We start from the raw sequence: 8,990 nt of genomic DNA, 5'->3' as shown, positions 1-8,990 counted from the left end.
AATGTTAATGCAAAATCCTCTAGGCCAGCTTAGTCACAACAGAGTGCGCGAGTTTCCTAAGCTGTAGGCTTTCATTTGGCCCTTTAAAAAGATGCTAGTATAATTTCAGATGGCACTTCTGTATTGGGAGTGTGTGTTGCCTTGGTAGTGAGGGAATTAAACATATTTTTGTTCCATGGTGCCTATTGTGTAGAACCTGTAAACAACTTTACAGGTTTATTAATCATAATTTGAGACAACTTTTGAAGGGGTAACAGCAAGTGCCTTCCAAGACATTGTGGGTTATGAACTGCTGCATGTAATTTTGCAAACAATTCAGGTGGGGTGGAATGAAATTTGGGGGTTTCTTCTACCATTCCAGGAGAATTGTCAAGGGGAATATTTTTGGGTCCATGGATAGGAGACAACGGTGATCTTGTGCTGCTGTAGGAAAATGATTTCTGGGTCAGTTACATTGTCATTTTTTTCTTGGAATAATAACTGCAGAGGAGTAATCTTGGCAGTTGTCTTGCTAGAACTTGTCTGCTCAGCATGTAGTTCACATGCTTTATAATTTATAATTTTCTTCCAGGCCCAACATTCAAATGGGGGGGGGGATCCTGTGGGCCCACTAGATGGCAGTGTTGGCGGTCAAAAGGAAATTGTCTATTCAACAAACATAGTTGAATTGCATTCTCCAGCAGTAAGTATGTGGCAGGGTGTAAATCAGGGGTGTCCAACCTTGACAACTTTAAGACTTGTGGACTTCAACTCCCAGAATTCCTCAGCCAGCTGGCTGAGGAATTCTGGGAGTTGAAGTCCACAAGTCTTAAAGTTGTCAAGGTTGGACACCCTGGTGTAAATGCAAAAACAGTTTGACTAAAGGCAAGTAATCTTGAGAAGGTAGGAGTTGCAGATGTCCCTTTCCATATAACACAGGTAGTCCTCAACTTAAAACATTTCATTTAGTGACTGAAGTTATAACAGCATTAAGAGCTAGTTTGGTTCAACGATCAAGGCATTGGGCTAGAAACCAGGGAACTGAACTAGTCTGGTTTTTGGCACGAAAAGTGGCTGGGTTGATTGTGGACCAATCCCTCTGCCCAGCTCACCTCACTTGTGAAGAAAATAGGAGACGGAAGGGAAATGGTTCAAAAATCTGGGCAGACCTTTTAGTGATATGATTTGCTGGAAGATCTCTGGCTGTTGAAATTTTGGGGGGCAGAATTGTAGTTCCATCTGATCAAATAATCACAATGATAAGTTGATCTAAAAAGGAATGGGGGGCTGAAAGAGAGAGGTCTCTACTTCATAGGAGCCCCAAAACAGCTGGTGCTAGAAGAGAATAATGGGGGGAGAGGCCTTTTCTTCCTTGGTCCTGACATGGTGCAAAAATAGCTTGTTCACCAGCTCCCCCCAAAAATGTGGTTTCTTTAATAGGAGAATAAAACAGAATCCTCCAAGAAGACAAAGCCCAACCTGTAGTTAGAATTCTGATTTGCGTGTTGATTATTGATGCACATTGTAAGTCATGTAAAATAAAGTGATTCCTTCTGGTCCGCTTTTTCATTTTTGCAACTGAATAACTGTCAAGTTAGCCAGAACAGAAGACATAATTCAGTATAGATAAGAGGGCACCACTCACCCATCTTGACACGGACTATCACATTATCTGTCAAAATGCAACCTTTTCCTTCCGGGAAAATCACATCTCTGATTTAAGGATGTCAAATCCAGGGGTTAATTCCTGAAATAAGTTGCCTGATTGATACATTGTCATTGACAGGTATTCCGCTTAAATCAGAGTGTCAAATTCATGGCCCATGGGCAGAGTGCTTAAATCTAGCCCGTGGGGCTGGCCTGGAAATAGCAAAGGACCTGTCATGCCCCTGTTGGAGTCTGAATCTGAGGAGAAAGACAAACAGCTGATGGGGAGTAGGAGTGTGGCTCTGTTGGCTGTGGAGGAAACTGGGGAAGGGCAAAGTCAGGCTGGGCAGAGCAGGGGAGAGGCAGAATAAGGGGGAGGGAGTTCAGAGAAAGACCCAGGCCCACTCTTTATCCTAGAGCACACAGGGAGGAGCAGAGAAGAGAACAACGTGGGTTGCATGGCTTATGGGGGAGGAAAGGGCCCTGATTCCCTTCATTAGCCACAGCTGGGAAGGGAGTTTAAAAGAGATGCATGCTGAATGCGATGTCTGCTGGAAGCAAACATCTTGTGTTGACTTTGGTTATCTGTATTCCTGGTGTCTTCACGTCTGGAATTCCTTCTCTTGCCTGCTGGATTAATTACATCCTCTTGCCTTAATTGGACTTATATAGTTACAGTTTTTGCTGACCACATTTTGGACTTGATTCTCTGCAGCCAAAGGCTGTTCCTGGGAGAGTTTTACTCCATCCCAGAAGGTAACCTGGACATTGAGGCCAAAGTTGGAGCTAATAAAGGGACTCCTACTGATTATCTGACTGTGTTGCCTTTGTGCCACGCCCCTTTGGGTCATCACAGGGCCGGACTCTGGTGTCTCTGGCAGCCAAAATGGGCTGTAGGGGGTGGGGCTCGTGCAGCCCCTCCACACCTCGTTTTCAGGCTGGACAGCCTCCTGCAGCACTTCGTTGGCCAAAATAGGGTGCGGGGGCCCGTATGAGACTCCCCGGTATCCCATTTTGCCCATCGGGGTGCTGTAGGAGGCCATCCAGGCCGAAAATGGCCAGGGGGGGACCTTGTGTGCCCCCAACGCCTTGCTTTGGCCGGCAGGGTGCTGCAGGAGGCATCCATCCCATCTCCCCCCGACCCTCCAGCCAGCCCGCAGAGGAGAACTACAAAGCTGATCCCACCCTCAAAGAAATCTAGTTTGACACCCCTGTCCTAAATAGTTCCCTAAACATGGAAACCAAGGAGTTGATATTTGCAGTACCATTAGTTAAAAGTATTTAAAAATATATACAATTGTTTGGAGCGTCAATGAGCAATCTAAAAATTCATAAAGGAATCTGAACTGTAGAGTTTGAGAACTCCTCCCTTGTGTACTTTTTAAAAAACCCTAAATTTATTCACTGCCTATTCTTAACTCTTACCTTGACTATTGTAACAGTAAATAAACTCAAACACTACTACAGGGCCCCATCATTCAAAATAAACACTGGGGTTTTAGATACATATCTGCCATTGGTCATCAATGGTCCTCTGGATTCTATCTAGCTGAATTGAGCAGTTTCTTTGCAAATTAAGGTACAAAATCATATTCCTGTTCTCATGCAGCTGGTTTTTCACCAAGAACACTACCCAAACAAGCCAAAACAAACCTGGTTTTTCCGATTGAGATGTTTGCAAGAACAAAAAGGGGAAATCTGTACTAAAGCTTCCAAAGGTGCATGAAAGATTGTGCACTGGCAGTGCCAGTAGCCATCCTGTATATTTTAATGGTAAGCAATAACCTGCTCAGTGGTTTATATTCCCCCACCCACCCAAAATGGCTCCTGTGTCGCTTAAAAGCTGAAATGAAAATAACTCGTATCTTCTGGTACAGCCAAATCTTGCATACAAACACCTCGTGTATGATTGTGCATGACATTTCTACAACTTTGCAAAAATTCGAGACAGGAGCGAGGATTAAACGTCCTGTAAAAACAGCCCAAGGACTGTTTTATGGTAAGTTATTTTGATTTTGAATAATTGGTTTCAACAAGAATTTCCTATGTTAAATAAGTTTCTGTTCCACTTCCCCTGAGAAGTGCAGATTGAATGTTCACATCTTTCTTACCCACTGAGAGGTGACTTTTTGACATGCTGGGGGCGTTAGGAGATATTTTTAGGGGAGATGTTGCCGTGACATTTTCCTGTTCACTATTATCTCTCATCAGGTCAATGATCGAGTTAGTAAGCATCACAAGAGAGAAATGCCATGCACATTTTAGTCCTCCAGGTGGTTTCTATTATATTGCCAACCAGCTTCATGGCCGGATAACATAAAATTCCTTAACAGCACCATGAGGCACCAGAACTTATTCTAAAGTAGCACAGGCAGTCCTCGACTTATGATGGTCAACCCTGAAGCTGATGTCAGCGTTCCAACTAACCAACTCCAAACCAGGAGACTCCAAGACATATATTTCCTCAAAGTTCCATTTTATTAGAGTTGTCATATTGGCACATCTGGGAAAACCTGAATCAGAGAGTTCCGGGTTTTCCCTTCCCAAAAGAGAAATCAAAGATCCCTCCCCTGCACCCATCAGTCCATCACATGACCCAATCAAACCTTCGTCCCAACTGGAGTCATTCCTCCAGACACTTAGTTTTATATGCCACTTTACAGTGCTTCATAGCCCTCTCTAAGCGGTTTACAGAATCAGCCTATTGCCCCCCAACAATCTGGGTCCTCATTTTACCGACCTCAGAAGGATGGAAGGCTGAGTCAACCTTGAGCCTGGTGAGATTCGATCTGCCAAATTTCAGGCAGCCGGCAGTCAGCAGAAGTAGCCTGCAGTACTGCACTCTGCCAACCACTGTGCCATCGAGGCTAATAAAGTGCTTAAAACCCAGTCTCGATATTATGGTGCCCCCCCACACACACACACACCATGACCATGTAATCATATTTTGCGCACTTAGCAACCGGTTCATCTTAGCACTAGCACTTAGATTTATATACCACTTTACAGTGCTTCACAGCCCTCTCTAAGCAGTTTACAGAGTCAGCCTCCTGCCCACAACAATCTGGGTCCTCATTTTACCAACCTCGGAAGGATGGAAGGCTGAGTCAACTTTGAGCCGGTGAGACTCGAACTGCTGGCAGTTGGCAGAGTTAGCCTGCAATACTGCATTCTAACCACTGTGCCACCACGGCTCTTCTTGGGGCCGCTTACATTTCCCACAATCGGATGATCATAATTTTCAACATTTTTTTTTGCTGCTTTTCTACATTTATCTGTGCTTTCTGGCAAGAATAATGTCCATTGGATAAAATGTATTTACTTCACAACTGAGTTTAACAACTGACACCAACATAGTAATAAAAATCACGTGCTGATCAGCTTAATAACTGCAATGATTTACGGCCGTAATCCCAGGCTGAATTACAGTCATAAGATGAGGACTATCTGGACATTTGAGAGGCGAGCGTCTTTTAAGGAAATAAACAGAAGTGTAAATTCATTGTAAGACAAAACGCCACTATCCCCTCCCTTTAAACCAAGCAAAAAACAACCCACCCAATTGGATCATCCCATCCGAGGTCCAGTCGAAGTTGTAATGCCTAATCCACTGTCCCCTGTCAACTCAACAAAGAGAACTCATTTTAGTGCTTGTAATTTTGCAGGTGGTGGCTACACTACAGCTATCGCAAGACAATTCTCCACGTGGCTGAACGTGGCCAGCTTGTCTACCTGCTTTGCAGAGTGAGTCACTGCGCCAACTGCACATGCCAAGCAAGACAGTGGAAAATGTTCTGAATTGAGCTGACAGACCAGAGGTGGCATTCATCACGTTCTGACTGGTTCTGGAGAACCAGTAGTGGGAATTTTGAGTAGTTTGAAGAACCAGCAAATCCCACCACTGACTGGCCCCACCCCCATCTATTCTCTGCCTCCTAAGTCCCAGCTGATTGGCTGGGTCTTCTTTGGTTGCCCTGCACATTTGTTCACACATATATACATTTATTCATCCTTACAATACATCCTCCAACATCTTTAGTATTATTTGTCTCATAGTCTCGGTTATCCTCTCAACAGCTCTTTTCCATCTTAGGTCCTCCCTTTCTGTCCCCACCAATGGTAAAATCTATTCCAAATTATATAATATATTCCGATTCATCCTTATTTTTAATCTCTAGGGTTAGCCTATCCATTTCAGCGCATATTACTTCGTCCTTACTAGGGATTATCAAATATAACTCTTTCTTATATTTTTTTGGTATAATTCCCAATAAGAAACCGTAAGTCACTTTTTTGAATGCTGTTGTAACTTGGAACAGTGGCTCAACAAATGGTTATAAGTCAGGGACTAATTGTAGTAAATGAATGAGAGATATCCAGATAACCAGCGCCTTAAAGGTAACCACCAGTACCTTGAATTGCACTTGGAAGCTCAACCAGTAAACAATGCTGCTCACACTTGCCGTGTATGTGGCACAATTTACAACCCCACATAGCATGCAAAATAGTGGTGTGCTCCTAACAAGAGGTACAATTTTTTAACATGCTTGTGGGTGGGCATTTAATTATACTGGAGAACGGTGATTGAATAAAACAATAGAACTTCCCTACAACAAGATAGTTCCAGAGGAGAGAATCGTAGCTGAATTCAACCTACATATTAATTCATGCACCCGGTTAATAAAACAAAATGACCATCACATGAACGATCCCCTAAGCCACACTTAAAATTTCCCGCACACATGAAATGTATTATGCATGCAGTGCAAAGTACTATGGCGGACAGATAAATAACTTTCTCAGACAAACCTCAAATTATGCAAAGTTTTCTGGAACAGAATGGTTGCATAAGTTAGGGAGTTAGTAACAGCTTAAATGTTGTCTTGCATCATACAGAACAGCAATAGCACTTAGACTTATATACTGCTTCACAGTGCTTTTGCAGCCCTCTCTAAGTGGTTTACAGAGTCAGCATGTTGCTCCCAACCATCTGGGTCCTCATTTTACTGACCTTAGAAGGCTGAGTCAGCCTGGTGAGGATTGAACTGAATTGCTGGCAGCCAGCAGTCAGCAGAAGTAGCCTGCAGTACTGCATTCTAACCATTTGCCACCAAGGCTCATAAAGTACTTAAAACCCAGTACTTTAAAAAAAAATCCAAATACTTAAACCAATGTCTAGGTACCCCAACACAAGCATATTCCACACTACCTGATCCAATATAATTTAATGGGCTGGAAGAATGAGAAAAGCAAGAACGCAAATGGCTTCCAATATTTGAGAGAGGCTGTCACAGAGAATAGAGGGAGTCAAACTATTCCCCAAAGCACCTGAGGGCAGAAGCAGAAGTAATAGATGGAAGCTAATCAAGGAGAGATCCAACTTAGAACTAAGAAGACATTTCTTGACTGTAAGAACAATTAATCCGTGCAATGGCTTGCCTTCAGAAGTTGTGGGTGGTCCCAACACTGGAGGTTTTTAAGAAGAAATCGGACAGCCATTTGTCTGGAATGGTATAGGGTAATGCTGACTAAACTTTTTGGACTTCTGTGCCAAGAATTGCACACACGCTAGCGCGCGTGCACTCGCATTCCATCACCCAGAATGCAATGCTCATCCCCTCCCCACGCCCCCTGCGCATGTGCACACAACCCCCCACCCCCCCTTACCTGCACTGCACCTCACAGCTGATTTTTCGACTGGTTTGAGGCCTTTGGCCTCCCAAAGGCTTGGAAAAAGCCTCTGCAAGGCTTTTCAGGCTGAATTATAGGCCCATTTCATCACTTCTGGTATTACAGGAAGTGACGAAATGGACCTATCATCCTGAAAAGCCTTGCGGAGGCTTTTTCCAAGCCTTTGGGAGTCCAAAGAAGGCCTCAAACCAACCGAAAAAAATCAGCTGTGAGGTGCGCACAGCGCAGTGGGGTAAGTTTGCCTGGGGCTCGCGTGCCAGCACAAATGGCTCTGCATGCCACTTGTGGCACGCGTGCCATAGGTTCCCCATCACGGGTATAGGGTCTCCTGCTTGTGCTGTGGGTTGGACTAGAAGACCTCCAGCATCCCCTCCAACTCTGTGATTCTGTATTCTAAGGAAGCAATAGTACTTAGACTTACGTACCGCTTCAAAGTGCTTTATAGCACTCTCTAGGCCAGGGTGTCCAACCTTGGCAACTTTAAGACTTGTGGACTTCAACTCCCAGAATTCCTCAGACAGAAAAGCTGGCTGAGGAATTCTGGGAGTTGAAGTCCTAAGTCTTAAAGTGCCAAGGTTGGTTCACCTACTCCCTAGGCAGTTTACAATGTCAGCATATTGCCCCTAACAACCTGGGTCTTCATTTTACCTAGGATGGAAGACTGAGTCAACCTCCAGCTCCATCAGGATCGAACTCCATGCTACAGGCAGAGTTAGCCTGCAAAACTGCATTCTAATCGCTGTGCCATCAGGGCTCCTAAGCTTGTCATATTGCCTGGGCAAATAATATGAGCTTCTCACAAAGGTCTCTACTGGTGGCATTTTGAGATCTTTGATATTCTCTCTTCGTCTTGCCAAATAGCCAAGAAACACAGAAACCACAAGTAAGCCTACACTGATAGGTGTCTCAGAGGGGAAATGGCCTCGTTTTCAGGCACAGCATATCTTGCATGACTACATTGTAGTAACATGTGCCATCTCACATTTGTTTCCTGCCTTCAGCATCGGCCTTGGCACATTTGATCTCTGTTTCCTATTGCAGTTCTTACTTGTCACTATTCCTCTGAGTTGTGGTTTCCATACACCTGACACGATGGTGGGTAAGCCAGATTAGTTTGTTAGCAGAATGAGGTGAGAATTATCTACCACATCATCTTGCTGGGTAGAATTAGTGGGAGGTGAGTGTTTTTATTTTTATGCTAGTTTGTTCCATCCAAAAATACAATTGAAAAGTGGGTGTGTGGAGTAAATGTGTTGGCTCTGAATTAGTTTTATAATAATTCAACAGCATTATTTCTAGCTGCAAGTTGATTTTTTTTTTTTTTTTTTGCTTGCTGAAAGGGATTAGGGCAGGGGTATCAAATCCCAGGCCCGCAGGCCAGATCTGTCTCTTCTTGGTTTTTTTCCCTTGACAACATTTCACTTCTCATCCAGGAAACTTCTGAATGAGAAGCAAAACCTCTTCAAAAAAAAAACAAACAAACCCAAGAAAGTCCAGTTGCCTTTTGGGAAAGCATCTTTGGGATAGTTGGGTCCAGAATTTCCATTACAAAGTAAAGTGGTTGTTTAAATGAGTCTCGTCCGATTTTACAATCTTTGTTTGCCCCAAAACACACAACCCTCTTTTGGGGATCCTCCATAATTTTTAAAATTGGAAAGACAAAAAACGTTTAA

The 8,990-nt window shown here is 43.7% G+C and overlaps 1 long non-coding RNA gene across 1 annotated transcript in view; it reads left to right on the top strand.

The window, feature by feature from the left end:
* LOC148129747 (uncharacterized) overlaps positions 1–8,990 on the top strand; it is a 280,407-nt gene that overhangs the window by 33,026 nt on the left and 238,391 nt on the right. The gene's annotated exons all lie outside the window — the stretch shown is intronic.

The sequence above is a fragment of the Notechis scutatus genome, chromosome 10 (assembly GCF_049901735.1).
Source record: "Notechis scutatus isolate UNSWTSFEM ecotype Mainland chromosome 10, rNotScu1.2, whole genome shotgun sequence".
NCBI lineage: Eukaryota > Metazoa > Chordata > Lepidosauria > Squamata > Elapidae > Notechis > Notechis scutatus.
Note: the sequence above shows the minus strand (reverse complement) of the source record. Positions and strands in the feature narration are given on the sequence as shown.